The sequence below is a fragment of the Acinonyx jubatus genome, chromosome B2, assembly GCF_027475565.1.
Source record: "Acinonyx jubatus isolate Ajub_Pintada_27869175 chromosome B2, VMU_Ajub_asm_v1.0, whole genome shotgun sequence".
NCBI lineage: Eukaryota > Metazoa > Chordata > Mammalia > Carnivora > Felidae > Acinonyx > Acinonyx jubatus.
The window spans coordinates 33,483,149-33,498,440 of NC_069385.1; the positions used below are offsets into that span (position 1 = coordinate 33,483,149).

General features: G+C 39.2%; 1 protein-coding gene across 25 annotated transcripts in view; it reads left to right on the top strand.

Moving 5' to 3' along the window:
* The window catches only part of EPB41L2 (erythrocyte membrane protein band 4.1 like 2), a 219,046-nt gene that overhangs the window by 80,759 nt on the left and 122,995 nt on the right, over window positions 1-15,292 (top strand). Inside the window, exon 1 of one of the 25 annotated variants that reach the window (XM_015072684.3) lies at window positions 4,888-5,038. The exons of 23 other annotated variants lie outside the window; for them this stretch is intronic. The gene's annotated coding sequence lies outside the window, so the exon portion shown is untranslated. One more of the 25 variants, XM_015072689.3, reaches the window with a different exon arrangement.

The window sequence follows — 15,292 nt, forward strand, 5'->3', positions numbered from 1 at the left end:
GGAGTTGTGCACTTTGCTGTGCCCTTCCTGTCCCTCTGTTGTAGCCTTTATCACACATGTTGTAATTGTTTATGTATCTGTCTTTCCTGCTAGACTGGTGAATTCTCTGAGGGCTGGAATGGGGAAGGATCTTTGAGTCCTAAGGGTTTAATGTCTGGTGCAAAGGTGGAACTCAGCAAATGTTTCTTAGACACAATAGGATGAGAATGATACATTTTTTTAAAAGTTTGTTTATTTTGAGAGAGAGAAAGCACATGTGGGAGCAAAGGAGGGGCGGGGAAAGAGAGAGAGAGAGAGAGAGAGAGAGAGAATCCCAGGTAGGTCTGTGCTATCAGTGCAGAGCCCAATGCAGGGCTTGATCCCACGAACCGTGAGATCGAGACCTGAGCTGAAATTCAGAACCAGACGGTTAACCTACTGAGCAACCCCTGAAAATGATACTTTAAGGTGAATGCTGGATTACTGTATTTGCCTGAATGTGTAATTCTAATAGTGATGCGTTTGACTATTGAGTTAAAACTCTTAACAAATCCTTTTAACACTTTTTAGATGGTTTCAAAACATTAACTTGATGATGGATTCCCATTTACCACCTCTTTGTTTCCATTTTCTCCTGTACCTCTTCCTACTGTCTTCTCTACAAACCCTTTCTTTAAAAAAAAAACAAAAACAGAAACCAAAAAAAAAAAAAAAAAAAAAAAAAACCCAAACAAACCTGGGACCATACAGCAAATTTTTTCCCCAGAGTCTCATAAATCTATAGTACTTTCTAATGTTACATTTTTAAAAATGTGGTAGGGATGAAACTTTGCAGATGACTCATTTGCAGTTGTGCAGAGCATTCTGGATGTAGAGTCTGAGAGAAGATAAACTGTGGTGGTATGTGGTCGAAAGAGAACTTGTGCATAGAATCCATGGAACGAATGCAGTGGTTTTTTCCTCTTTTTTTCTTTTTTGCCGACATCAGATAGCGATGATAAAATGTAGGCTGTTAGAAAAATTTATAGACTAGGGAACCCATTCAGATTGAAAAAGTGATACAACTTTTCTCCATTTTGTTCAGGGAGTATATCCTTTGCATGCTGATTGGTAGGTGGGAAGAATGGATTCTCTGTAAAAATCAGTAGATTCAAAAATAGTGAGTTTTGGCTAGTACTTTTTAGGTTATTTTAAGCCTATGCCAGAAAATTGTTTCCTTTTTTTTTTTTTTTTTTTTTTTTTTTTTTCTGGTGTGACAGATTAATTGCTTTTCGGGCAGAGGCTAGATGAATAAAGGTGGAAAGATTGAAAGAAATGGTCTTCCTCATTGTCTTTCTACAACAGATAACTTTATTTTCTGCACAGAGTTTGTGAGCTGTGAATGACCTGTTAGATTATTGGGTCCTCTACATTCTGTTCAGTTATGTTTTTTGTTTCCATAAAGCAGGAGGTAGGACAGTTTTAAAAGTCAAGAAATTATGATACTGAGTTTAGCATAACATTTATATATAAAATCACAAATATAAACATAGGAAAAATGTCCCCCAATCTAACCCCAACCAACTCCCTTGAATAAAAAAAAAAAAAAAGTATTGTTAAAAAAAATAGTATTCTTTTTTTTTTAATTTTTTTTTTCAACGTTTATTTATTTTTGGGACAGAGAGAGACAGAGCATGAACGGGGGAGGGGCAGAGAGAGAGGGAGACACAGAATCAGAAACAGGCTCCAGGCTCTGAGCCATCAGCCCAGAGCCTGACGCGGGGCTTGAACTCACGGACCGCGAGATCGTGACCTGGCTGAAGTCGGACGCTTAACCGAATGCGCCACCCAGGCGCCCCCCAAAAAAATAGTATTCTTAAAAATAGTATTCTTAAAAAAATAGTATTCTTAAAAAATAGTATTCTTAAAAAATAGTATTCTTAAAAAAGTATTTGGAGGATCAGCTTCTAACCACCCTCCCCCTTTTATAAAGTTTTATTTAAGTAGTATCTACACCCAAAGTGGGACTCAAACTCATGACCTCATGATCAAGAGCCACATGCTCCCCCTACTGAGCCAGCCAGGTGCCCCTAATTTCCCCTTTTAATGGAATAATGAGACAGTGTCAGCACATGACTATTTATGATTTTCCCAAGACAGAGTTTAGATCTAAATTCGTATTAACAGTTTTAAAAAAAAAAAAAATTTTTTTTTTTTTTTAATTTACTTTTGACAGGAAGAGACAGAGACATGAGTGGGGTAGGGGCAGAGAGAGAGGGAGCATATTAACAGTTTTTTTATGGGAGGACATTTGTGGATGTACTTTGTGTACTTTAATGTGTTTAAAATCTTACTGGGAATGGATGCTTTAAATGACCCTGGCTTTGGTTTGTGTACTTCTTCCAGTAACCCACTGAATAACCTTGTAGAAGTTATTTCACTTTGGGTTCACTTTACTCAGCTTGAAAACACAGGTGTTCGAATTGGCGGAAGAGTACATTGGCTTTGGAAAGCAGCTGTGCTCGTCACTAGACTGCCAGCGCCACCAGCATTGGCTCTGAAGACTGGTGTAAATTCTGACTCTACCCCTTGTTGAGTGTATGAGTTTGGAAACTCATTTATATTTTCTGGGTTCTCTTTTTATCTACCATATGAGTCATTTGTTCTGCTTCGAAATTATAGTGCCACAAAACTCCCTTTTCTGTCTTAATTCTCTTAAACTTTGATTAGAGCATGAAATCCAGATGTCTTCTGAGCAGGATCTTGTATATTGGAGACCGCAGAGGAGCTTGAGCAATGACATTGGGCTTCATAATTAAGAATGTAGGTGACTTCATCAGCTTGGGCTGCCATAACATGGTACTGTTGAGTGGCTTCAGCACGTTTATTTTCTCACAGTTCTGGAGGCTGGAAGTCCGAGATCGGGGTGCCAGCATGGTCTGTTTCTGGTGAGGGCTCCCTTCTTGGCTTGTAGATGGCTGCCGTGTAGTGAAGCAAGAGAGCAGGAGAGAATGAGCGGACTCTCTGGTGTATCTCTTCTTATCAAGGCACTAATTCCATCATGATGGCCCCACCCTTAAGACCTCATCGAAATCTAATTATCTCCCTAAGGTCTCCTCTCCAAATATCATCACGTTGGGAATTAGTGCTTCAGCATATGAATTGGGGAGGGGGGGACACAGTGCAGTGTATAGCAGTAGGAGAGTTAAGAGGGTAGGAGGCACAGGGGTGATCAGAGATGCCTGGATGGGTTGTAGACCTCCTCTACCATTGGCAACTTCACTGGATCCAGTGCTACGTGTTAGGAGTTCTGATGCTTACGGGTTCTGTGGAGTAATACATTTCAGGAAAAGGTTTGGAGCCAATACTTTTTTTCAAGCATATTGAAGTAAATCTGTCATTGTGCTGCAGTATATATTAAAAAATACATTTAATATTTAAAAAATGAAGGAAGAACGTAATAAAAGATGATGCTTTTAATTGAATAAGATTGACTCTGTTAAAAAGTTCACCACATTGCCCTTTTGTGAACCACTGAAAACCTTGTGGTAGATACTGAAGTTTACTTCCATTATATGGAATGATTGTTTTGTTTGTTTGTTTTAGTTTTGTGTTTGTTCATTTTGACAGAGATCAATGTCTTCAGAGCTGTCACTGGAACACATTTTCACTGTTACCATAAAGCAAACTTTACCTTTTTCTGTTAGTGGGTACAGGTGACATCTTATTTGCCTAAATCTCTAAAGTGTTTTCTTTAGAATTTAAAAAGACTTTTTTCAAGACTCTGTAGGTGAAGTGAGCATGTAATACTCATTGACCTAAGAACTGCTTGATAGAGCGCGATGTAGCAGTAGCGGGGTGAGGTTGTACAGAATCATGCTTGGATCCAGAGTCATTCTTGGTCCTGATTTGCTCATGTATATATATCCACATGGGAACACACATACACACCCAAATTTATTTCTTTATTAAAAAAATTTTTTTTTGGTGTTTGTTTATTTTTGAGAGAGAGGTGGGGGAGGGACAGAGAGAGAGGGAGGCTCTCTCTGGGCTGAGAGCCTGATGCGGGGCTCGAACTCACAAACTGAGATCATGACCTGAGCTGAAGTCAGACGCTTAACCAGTTGAGCCACCAAGGCACCCCTACACACGAATTTAAATTCTGGAAATGCAAAGGACAGAGGGCTGGTTATGTACAATTAAGGAAAATTAGTCTTTTCTCTGATCTCTGACTTGAATCTTGTCACTAAAGGAAAATGCATTAACGTTTTTAAATGTACTTTGTTTCCCTTGTGTATTTGTATTCAGTATGACCTATGGATATAGGCTTACCTTTTGTATCCATCATGTCTGAGTATTGACAATAACAAAACAGGGATTTATCAGCTTTGTAATTATGTGATGGCACTATAAATCTAAATTAAAACAAACCTCTATTTTTAAATATAGAATGAATGAATAAGCAAATTCTTTTGTGAATAAGCAAATTCTTTTACAGATGAATCAAAATAGATGTTTTTATGTATTGAAAACTGGACTTTGTGTGTATATGGCTTTTTTATATCTGAAACTGATAGAGTTTATAAGGAGAGATTATTAGATTATATGCTGTATACATATGCTTTTGGTGTCTATTTGTAGGGTGGATTAAAATGACAGAACTAAAAACAAAGTTGGGGGGGGAAGGAAAAAAGTTCGTGGGTGCAAACCCAAAGCAAAGCGAAAATGATACAAAAACAGGAAAAATCTTTCAGCAAGAGAATTACAAAAACTGTAATCCTAAAATTGGTCATTATTAACACTATTCTTTATGGAAAGTGTTCTTCATTTAGTGGATAGAACAGGCAGCAGGAAGATGACTTTTTCTTTGACCCGTGTGGATTTTGTAGCCGAGGAATGAAGTAACTTGGAACCAAGCTGGGCTTTTCTACTGAGCATGCCCCTTCTCCAGCAGGGTCCAGCCTGGGTGGGGCCAGTCTTGCTCATTAAGCTTTTGGAAGCTGGATTTCCATCAGCTTTCCAGTCTCCTAATGACAGTGAACAGCAGACAACGGGCTCGATGAACTTTTTAAAAAGCTGTGTATGTATTTTAAGGGGGAGATTTTGAGGAAGTTTCTGTTGGAGCAGTTGGGTTTGGTGGTCTATGCTTGTTTGTTTTTGCTTTTGAAGAAAGTTTGCTTTTGAGACTGTCCATATCCAGGGGACTGAAAATTTGGAGAATACTAATGTACAGAGTACATGGAACCTGGGTATGTATGCTCTTTGGCAAGGGAACATGTTCAGTTATATTTGATCCAAGTTTTATGAAAAATATATTTTTTTGGTGGCCAGAGTTTAGTTTTGCCTCACTTGTTTGCATTTTTCTAGGCAGATGTTGACTTATGTCAACGTAAGTGCTTTTTCAAGTTTGACCTATGAGAATAACGAAGCTAGTTGGTTTATTTTACATACTTGTCCTGCTCTTCACAGGCGATTTATTCAGTGGTACAATGTACTATATGAAAGTTAATTATTCCTAAAGCACAATGAGAACCATGTAAGGTTAATAGTCTACAGTTACTTTTGAAATATGTTGAAGGATGACTGATTTTAATTTATAGAATGCTTCATTTTCATGCTAATTTGTTTGATTAAAAAGGAGTTGTACTGTGCCTGGCACAGAGTTGAATTCACGTTTTTTAGCCTCTACAGATTAGTGGCCATTAACGGTGGTTAAGAATTGTATGTTGTTTTGATGTTGTCACACCCGAAGTAAATAAATGTTGGTTAAATAAGGATAGGTATTAACCTCTTTTTTTTTTTTTTTACTGAATATGTAATCTGTTGTCACATTGAAGAATAGTGACAACTCACTATTGTTGCCCAGATTCTGACATCCAGACTTGGAAAAAATGGTCTTTCTGCTTTTTCTTGATCTAATTCCCACCCTTAAAAAGAACCTAGTTTGAGTGTTACTTTCTAACAAAACAAAACCACCACAGTGATCGCCAGATGATCTCTGCAAGTTCTTTTATTGTTGGCACCATATGGAATGCTCTTCTGCTGAAAGAATTAGCCAGTACATTTGGGGGAGGAGGGCACATGTGTACTTGTGAAGTTTAAGTTTTCTATTTTTGGGCCCAACAAAGAATTGTCTCTTAAAATTATTGGCAACTTGGGCGTGGGAACAAATAACTGTAGAGATGATGCTGGTGATCTCGACAGCCAGCCAGTCGTAGGCGCCCCGTCTCCGTGCAGCTTTCCTGTGCACGTTCTAGGATACATTGGTGACCTGTGTACGGTTTAACATCTTAGCTCGATTGCAGACTTGGAAAGGGAAATTTTAAACGCTGACATTTAGTTTGCTTGAATTTTTTGTTGGACCCCTGAAAATTGAATGCCTGGCATATTCTCCCGTGGGATCCTGTACTCCACTCACGATTACACATGTTGAATTTTGAGAATCCTACCTCCAAAGAAACAAAGAAATTTTGTTGAAGCAAAAACCTGTTCTAGCCAGCCTCACCTAAAAAGTAGTTGTTTGAAGCTCTTACTAATAAGTAAAGTAGTTTTGAACTAACCTAATGTTCAGAGTAGAAATACTTGTGTGTGTGTGTGTGTGTGTGTGTGTGTGTGTGTGTGGGGGGGGGGGGGGGGGGACGGTTTTAGGCATTCCAAATGGCATGTCTCTAATTCCATTGTAGTTACAGCTTTTCCTGCCTGGGGAAAGTTGCTTTTATCACGCCAGGCGTGGAGGGTCCACAGCTAACAGTCTACAGCACCTTCTGCTGACTGGCCAGAGGACTGGTGTCAATGTTTAGTTAGGCTTGCTTACCTAAGCTAGAAAAATCATGCAGTTCAGTCTCCTATGTTAATTAAGAATATATACTATGCGTTGGCATAACTGGTAGTGCTGTAAATATTTAAAATGGCAGAAGAGCTAACGATCAAAGTTGTAAATGTACATTCTGTTTTTTGACAAGGTTCAGATATTTATGCCTGTTGACTGCAGTGTTCCAAACCTTATGGAGAAGAGGATTTGAAAGTGTGAGATCAGTGTAGGCTCCAGCCTGGTGGCCTTGTCATAGCGTGGCGAGTTGATTGATTTTGACAAGACTTTGTCTTACAACCTATTAAAATGCAGCGTCTGCAGCCTGTGCATTTATCCTGTGCAGTTAACCTTGATGGATTTGTCGTTAGCTTATTTGGGAAAAGCCTCCTGAACCACTGTTATTTTTAAGCTAAAGAATTTAGAGTTTGAGTCACATAAATAGTATTAGACTTGGAGAGTTCCACGTGATCAGGTGGGTTTTCTGATGGGGCTGGGTAAGGATCCTATTCTGATGGTAGTTGTAGGATGAGCTCAGAAAAAGCCTGCTCCCTGGTGTCTGGTATGATGAGGAGAAATTGTTGGCTTTGCTCTGTTTTGAGCCTGGTTATGATGTCATTGGAGGAAACTGCACATTAGTGTATTTTTCTTTTCTAGAGAATGTCCAATGATGGTGGTACAAATAAGTATTTCCTAAATACTTAGGAGCATCACAAAAGACATTTATTGAGAAGCTACCAGATGCATCACGCTGCACTAGAAACATGTTATTATTCATCATCTGTACAAAAGTTTTGCTCTTCATGTGAGCATAGGTGCAGAAGTGGGCAGGGGAGAGGTGTAGACAGGAAACATGACCTTGTGCGTGTCAGGCCAACTTTGTTCCTGCTTTTCCCTATAAACGTGGAGGAAGCTGCTCACAGAGATCAGGGATGTTTATGTATGTCCAGCTTAGAAGTTGAATAAGAATCTTCCCATTCTGTTTTATTCCCCTTTAAAAGTGTTTTCAAATTTCAGAGAACTCTGTTTCCGAGTTCCCTGTTTGTACTCTTCCAGGGGAGAATGGGAATAATTTTTTTGGGCCTACCTGCTTATGCACCAGTGTTTATACATATATATAGAGAGAAAGCCATCTTTTCCCCCTAGCTGGTTGATGGTGAGCCGGGCTAATTCAAAAATTCGAAACAAATTCGTTTTATATGTTGAAGAAATTTATAACCAGGAAGATTTTATTTGGATTTTTTATTCAAGTGACTTAAATTTTTCCAGACAGCGAATATATCTCTAGCAAACCAATTGAGAATGAGAATTAAGTTTTCTTTAAAAAGCACGGTGCCTTTTTGTATTTCAGGAGTGTTAAACCAAGAGTTCCCATGTGGGACCATGTGTGACCTCCTAAAGACAGGACAATGGTATCGTCACAGAAAACCTTGTCAGGTCTTCAGACTAGTAGTAATTTCTGATCTGAATGAGCAAAATCTCTGAATTAGTGACACGTGGTTTGAATGTATATTAACACTAATCTTTTTTTTCTTAACATTTTTTTTAATGTTTATTTATTTTTGAGAGAAAGAGAGCACGAGTGGTGGAGGGGCAGAGAGAGAGGGAGGCACAGAATCTGAAGCAGGCTCGAGGCTCTGAGCTGTCAGCCCAGAGCCCTATGTGGGGCTCGAACCCACAAGCTGTGAGATCATGACCTGAGCTGAAGTCTGATGCCTAACCAACAGAGTCACCCACGCACCCCTATATTGACGCTAGTCTTGCTACCTCAGTCCCTCACTAGGCCGAGAACAGGATTCTGTTCACCTGTACCGCTGGTGTCTGGTTACCTGTGCTGTGAAAGGGCTGAAGAAACATTTGCTTTGAGAGAAGGGCCTAAAATCTGCAACCCACATTCTGAAAATAGGTGAAATTTATAAGGGGCTCAGTTAGAACATACTGCTTAGGACTGTAAGCCTCCAAGTTGGTAGTAATAGTTTGCTTTTTGCTTTTTCTTTTTTTATGTTGTATTTAGTTTTGAGAGGGCACGAGCAGGGGAGGGGCCGAGAGAGAGGGACAGAGGATCTGAAGCAGGCTCTACGCTGACAGCGGTGAACTGTGGGGCTCGAACTCACAAACCGTGAGATCATGACCTGGGCTGAAGTCAGATGCTCAACGGACTAAGCCGCCCAAGTGCCCCGTCTTTTTCAACAGATAGTGAATTGTCGGCCATTATGCTAGTGTTGGTTGTGTAACAGTGAAGCTGTTTGGGATTGGTGGCGGTATTGTAGGAGGTCTCTGGAGCTGGACAGCCTGGGTCTGAATCGCGGCTCTTCCGTGTATTGGGTGTATGGCTTCGTGCAAGTCCTTTATCTTGTCTTTCCTTCTTCATCTGTAACATGGGAATGATCTTAGTTCCTACTTCAAAGCGTTGTGAGGATTAAGGGAATTGCTACACTCAGAGTCTCTAGAACCATGCTCAATAAATAGCTGATATTGTCACTATTATTTCTGTTCTTACTATTTTTAGTGAACGAAGGGGCATAGTGCCCTCCCCTCCCACCCCGTTTTTTGTTTTTTTTTTGGCCGGAATCCCTATTTGATGACAGTGGCCCACCATTTATTATGAATTTACTGTGTGCCAGGCACTTTATGTATAGCATCTAATTACATCCTTAGGGCATCCCAGTGAGAATGTATTCTATCCCTGTTTTGCTTATGAGGAAACTGAAGGCTAAATAATAAATATCCCTGGGTACACCACTAGTAGGAGACAGAGCTGGAATTCTAATCCTGGTCTTTTTAGCTCCCAGACTTGATCTCCAAACCACTCTGTTATTTTATCCAAAGATTAAATAGCTTCACACAGAAAGGATGTAGCTCCATCTGACTGTTAAAAAACTGGGGCCTTGAGGAGGGCACCTTTTGGGATGAGCACTGGGTGTTGTATGGAAACCAATTTGACAATAAATTCATATTAAAAAACAAACAAAAAACAAAAAACTGGGGCCTTGTCTGAGAGCAGGAATTCGATGCAGTTGATCAGTATTCCTGACCACACCACTCGTAATTGCTTCATGACGAGCCAGTAGGGTTCTGGATGTCTCTATCATCTCGATTAGTGTGTGCTTTTAGAGTGCCCAATATGATGACGTTTATGTGCATTTTGATGATGAGAATGGTGGCCAATATTGGGATCCTTAATGCCTATGTATAGTATCTGCTTATTGAGCCCTCACTCTAGGAAAGGGAATCTATTTCTGGGATGACCCTAGTTGCTTGTGGAGAAGATTCTGCCTGGCACACATCTTTATTGATGTAATTGTGTTTTTAAAATTTTTATTCCAGTGTAGTTAGCATACAGTGTTGTCTTAGTTTCAGGTGTACAATGTAGTGATTCACCAGTTCCATACCTCACCCAGTGCTTATCATCTCGACGTAATTCTTGAGAGCAGCAGGGACTTGGCTTTTAACAAATGAGATCGTTAGCTCTTACCTTAGGTGCTACTGGAACTGAACATTGTTGAAAATTGTCTTGATTTTCATGTACCCCCCTCCAATATGACGAAAGAGAATCTTACACTTTGATGAACTCTTAAGATTTGTTTGTTTGTTTGTTTCATTCTTAGAGTTTTTAAAATAAAGATTAATCCTTTATCTTACTCAGATATTAACCCAGATACTGGGTTTAAAAAATTTGAGCATCAGGAAAAACGAACATTCGACAGCCATGGCTCTTAGGCTATGAGGGCCATAGAACCCAGAGGGGAGTAGTAATTACCCGATACAGTTCTGTATGTGTTCCCAGTTTCTTAGGGCTTATTTTCTGATGCTTGCTCCGGAACATGCAGAGGCTAATAGTGGCTGCGAGTAGCTGAAACCCCATTGTTCTCATAGTAGGGAGTGTGTTCTTTCACATACCAGGAAGCACAACCCTAGGACCTGGCCATGTGCAGCATGCCAGCTCTAGTATGTGTCACTTTGTCCTCAGGCTTTCTCCCTTCTTGGATACTCAAGATGGCAACAGCACTCCTAGAGTCAGGTATCCAGGGCTTCGAGACAGAAGAGGGGCCTTTCCCTTTTGGCTCCTTTTAGTGGAAGGAATCTTCCCACCAATAGACTTTCCGCAAGTCTTCTCGACAGGGGGAGGGGGACTACTGTGATTGCCTTGGACCAGTAGATCATTGCCTTTTGGCCTGGCCTGGAGCCAGCCCCCGCTGGCATGCATGTGTAAGAGAGACAAAAGCTGAAGAAAATTTGGGTTCTGTTTAAAAAGGAGAAAGGGTGGAGGAAATACATGCTCTGAATGTAATCTGATCCTGCCTAGGCTTGAACTAGCCGAGGGCCACAGTTCATATCTTTTGTGTATGTGGCTTTAATTTAAGCCAGATGCTAGCTTATGTCTTTGCAGAAATAGTTCAGTCTCTCTTATAGATCCTTATTCCTTAAAAACAAAACAAAAAGAACAAAAAAGAAGCCAAAGAGTGTGTTATTAAGGTAACTAGGGTGGGTAGCATTGGATTGTTTAAAAAAATAACTCATTTATCCTCCCCATATAGATCATTTAAACTAATAGATCATCCCTTTGGAATGTGGTGACACTTATTTGAATATGGGGTATAGATGTCTATACACCTGACACTTAAGAAAAATCAACCTACAAGAGAGGAATTACATGCAGTCTGCTCTAAGTCGTCCTGTTTTTGTCATTCCTTTCCCTCTCCAGATACTTTTCATTTTTCCTCCCTTTCATCTTCCTCCTTTTCCCTCTTCGCCTCCTTTTACTTGCTGTACAGATTTAAGAAGCACTGCTTTCATTATTTCCTAACTGGTTAGGTGGCCGCTGAGTCATTTCTATATTGAGGTTGCTGTTTTGTCTTTTTCTCACATTTTGTGCTTTTAGGGAAGGTAGTTGGGTATTAAAAGACTTCTTCTTGGGCTATAGGGCTGTGTAGGGACATGAACATAAGCCAGAAAATTGTTCTGCATATCCTCTGCCCAGTCACCGCCACGGATGAAAACCTGTTTTGTCAGACCTAGAAAGTGACAAAATTGAAACGGTGCACACATGGCCAATATTATAGAAGTTTAATAGTTATTTGTTGCACAATTTGTTTTCTTTCTCAAAGTTCACAGGAAAGCGCCTCTTGATTCCCTTGCCACCATTTTGAAGTTTAGAAATGCATCCTTTTCCATTTTGTTAAATCTGGAGTGTCCTAAGTAATGGATTGAACTTTGTTGGTAGAAATCAAAGACTGCCGATTGCTCTCATCTCTGCAGAGGGGGAGGGCCGCTCAGCTGGCAGCACCTACCCCATTCTCTGTACAGGGATTTTGTTAATAGTGAGGGCTCTTAGAGTAGCACTGGTTTTCGTGAGGTTTTAAGGAAACCTCTATACCCGATAGTTAGCTTGAACCCCTTACTTGAAGTTCTTCATAGGAGTGTCTAGAGTTGTGTATCTGCTTTGCTTTGCTGGTTGTAGTACTCCGCTTAGGGACCAGTGTCTTCTGTAGCACGATGTTCTGCATCGTATGGTAGGTTGTTTAGCCTGGTGATAGAGACAGCTCCTGGGAATTGACCGCCCTTTTTAAAAGTTAAAAAAAAAAATACAAAACAAGAAAAAGGTGGTTTTGCATAACACAGCTTTGTACCTAACCAGTGCTGATCCTCTGTTGATGGTTTTCTGCTTGGTTGCGTGTTAAGTGATGCATGCTTTTTCTCATGGAGCTGTTACAATAGTGAACACTTCTGTCAACCCAGATGGAGTATGCCAACATGGTAATTGTGTCAAAACCACATGCTTGTCTAATGGGCTGGCCGTTCCCAGCAATATTCTTTTTGGTTGCTTATAAGCAGAAAGGTCTTTACTTAGTATGTTGTATAACTGAATGGATTTAATTTAATAATTTTATTTTTTTTAATTTAATATAACTTATATAGCTAAATAAAAATAATGGATTTTCAGTATTTGTAATTATACTTATGAAAGGTAGTGGAATGAGCATTGCTAGAGTTTGGGAAACCATAGTTCTGGGTTTGGCTTCTCCCGTCTAGCTTTGTGATCTCAGGCAAATCTCTGATCTTTCTGAGCCTCAGTTTCCTTGTTGATAAGAGGGAATGAGGGTATTAGACTGGACGATTTCACAGCACTCATTCGGTAAATATGTATCAGGTGCCTCTTTGTGCCAGTCTAGATGCGGGTAATGTAGAAAGAGCCTAGCCCTTATGGGGCTTTCATTTTAGTGCGAAGGCTTGCATTCTACTGCAGAAGTTTGCATTTTAGTGGGTGATGGAGTTTAAAGGCTTATCCACATTTGAAACTCTTGAGAGTCACAGGCATGATAATTATGGTAAATGGATGTGCTATAATCATGTTTTCTTGATGGTAATTTGTTCAAGAAGCCATTTTATCAACAAAGAAGGTAGTGTTTAGGTTTGAGCTTTTGTTTATCTCTGAAACTATTTTAAGAAGGTACTTATTTACACATAATTATATCCACCCTTATTTTTGAGTATTTACAAATACAATTTTATAGAATTAGCCAGTTCACTGTTTTTTTGTTTGTTTGTGTTTTAAGATCTTGTAACTTGCATTTGGAGGGGCAACACTGAACAGCTCTGAGATTCTTAAAACTTAAAAGCGTGAATCCAGTAGTGGTTGAGGAAGACCACTGTGTAAGGCTTAATGGTGTGGTTTATCTGTGCTCTGTCTCTGTGTTAGCACCTTGTCTTTAATTTCCATTCATCAGCTCAATTGTGATTACATGGCCAAAAATGACCTTCAAGTATGGTCTTCTTTCCATGTGATGGGAACTCATCTGTAAATTTCTTACTGGGGGAGGGCCAGAGCGAGTTATAGTAAATCGCAGAATAGATTCATATTCTGTAGTCCTTTCCACAAACTGATACGAATTTTCTTTGAGGACTGAGGACTGCACCAAAGGACCTGGTTAATTCAATCATTCAAAGCATTCAAAGGGGGAGTTGTGATTACATTATGAAATACAGGTGAAAACAGGTATGCACGGCTGTGTGGGCCTCCGTTCAGTGGCCTTGGATAAGTCACATAACTTTTACTCTTTATGACTTACAAACAGGGATCATATCTTCCCTGTAGGATGCTTTAAAGAGCAGATATTTATGTGCATGATGTCTGACACAGTAAGTGGCAGGTCTTATGATTAAAATAAAAATGTTAATGTTTCTAACATAATAGTGGAAACTTGAGTTTTATATCTCATTGCTTCTAAAATATTTTGACCAAAAATCAACTTTACTTAATTGGTCTCCAGATTATTTGTCATAGCAAAAGTAATTAGAGAGCTACCAATTATCTTGATTAGCTTGGACAAGGGTGGGACGTTTTTATTTTAATTTTTACCAGGGCATTGGTTCAACTCTCAAAACGTAATTAGAGAGTATATACTAAAAATCAACTTGGGTCATTGCATGATTAATATAAATAATATTCTCCATTTAAGTGGTACATGGAAAATGGTAGTTTAAAGAAGGAAAAAAGACTTTCTGTGCTATTTGGGGCCAGTTCAAAAACTCATGTAAGAGTCTTACTGGGAGACATGATTCTGAATTTTAAATACCTAATAGTGGTACAGCCACTAGAGAAAAACTGTATTGAGTTTCCTCAGAAAATTAAAAAATTAACTACCATATGATCCAGCAGTTTCTTGGTATTTATCAAAGGAAATGAAAACTCACTAACTCAAAAAGATGTATACACACCATGTTCACTGTAGCATTATTTATCGTAGTCAGCATATAGAAACAACAGCCTAAATTTCCATTTATGGATGAATGGATAAAGAATTGTCACACACACACACACACACACACACACACACACACACACACACACACACGAGTATTATTCATCAGTAAACAAGAATGGAATCTTGCTGTTTGCAATAGCATGGATGGATTATGCTAAACTAAATGTCACAGAAAGAAAGACACCTTAAGATCTCTCTTGTATGTGCAATTTAAATAACAACAACAACGAAACCAAGCTCATAGATAAAGAGAACAACCAGTGGTTGCCAGATGCGGGAATGAGAGAAATGGGTGAAATTTGTTTGTTTAGTTTAAATAAATTGAGGGGGGGTGGGAAGCCCACTTAGGTTTGTGAATAATAACTGCATTCTGTTTACCTGAACGTTCAACTCAGATCTTTGGAGGAGAAAGTTCAGTAATCATATTAGCTTTAGAATGACTTAACAGATCTTGGCTCATGTCTTCCTAAATAAAGGCAATGCCTTAATATTTTGTACATTTTGGTTTACGTTGAGCTAAGATTTCTGTACAAAAATTCCATAAAACGTATAGTTTAGTTTTGCTCAATATCACCAGTTTTTGATTTTCAGGAATATTGGTATAATTTTTCTACAATACATCCATGTTGGCTACAGCCTGTTTTATCCGTGATGTTTACTTCATCACAGATATTTGTTTGACAGAATACGATGTTTAAGTTTGGTGATCTGAGACCAATGCAGATGGTAGTTAAACATTTTACTAACACACCTACACTTT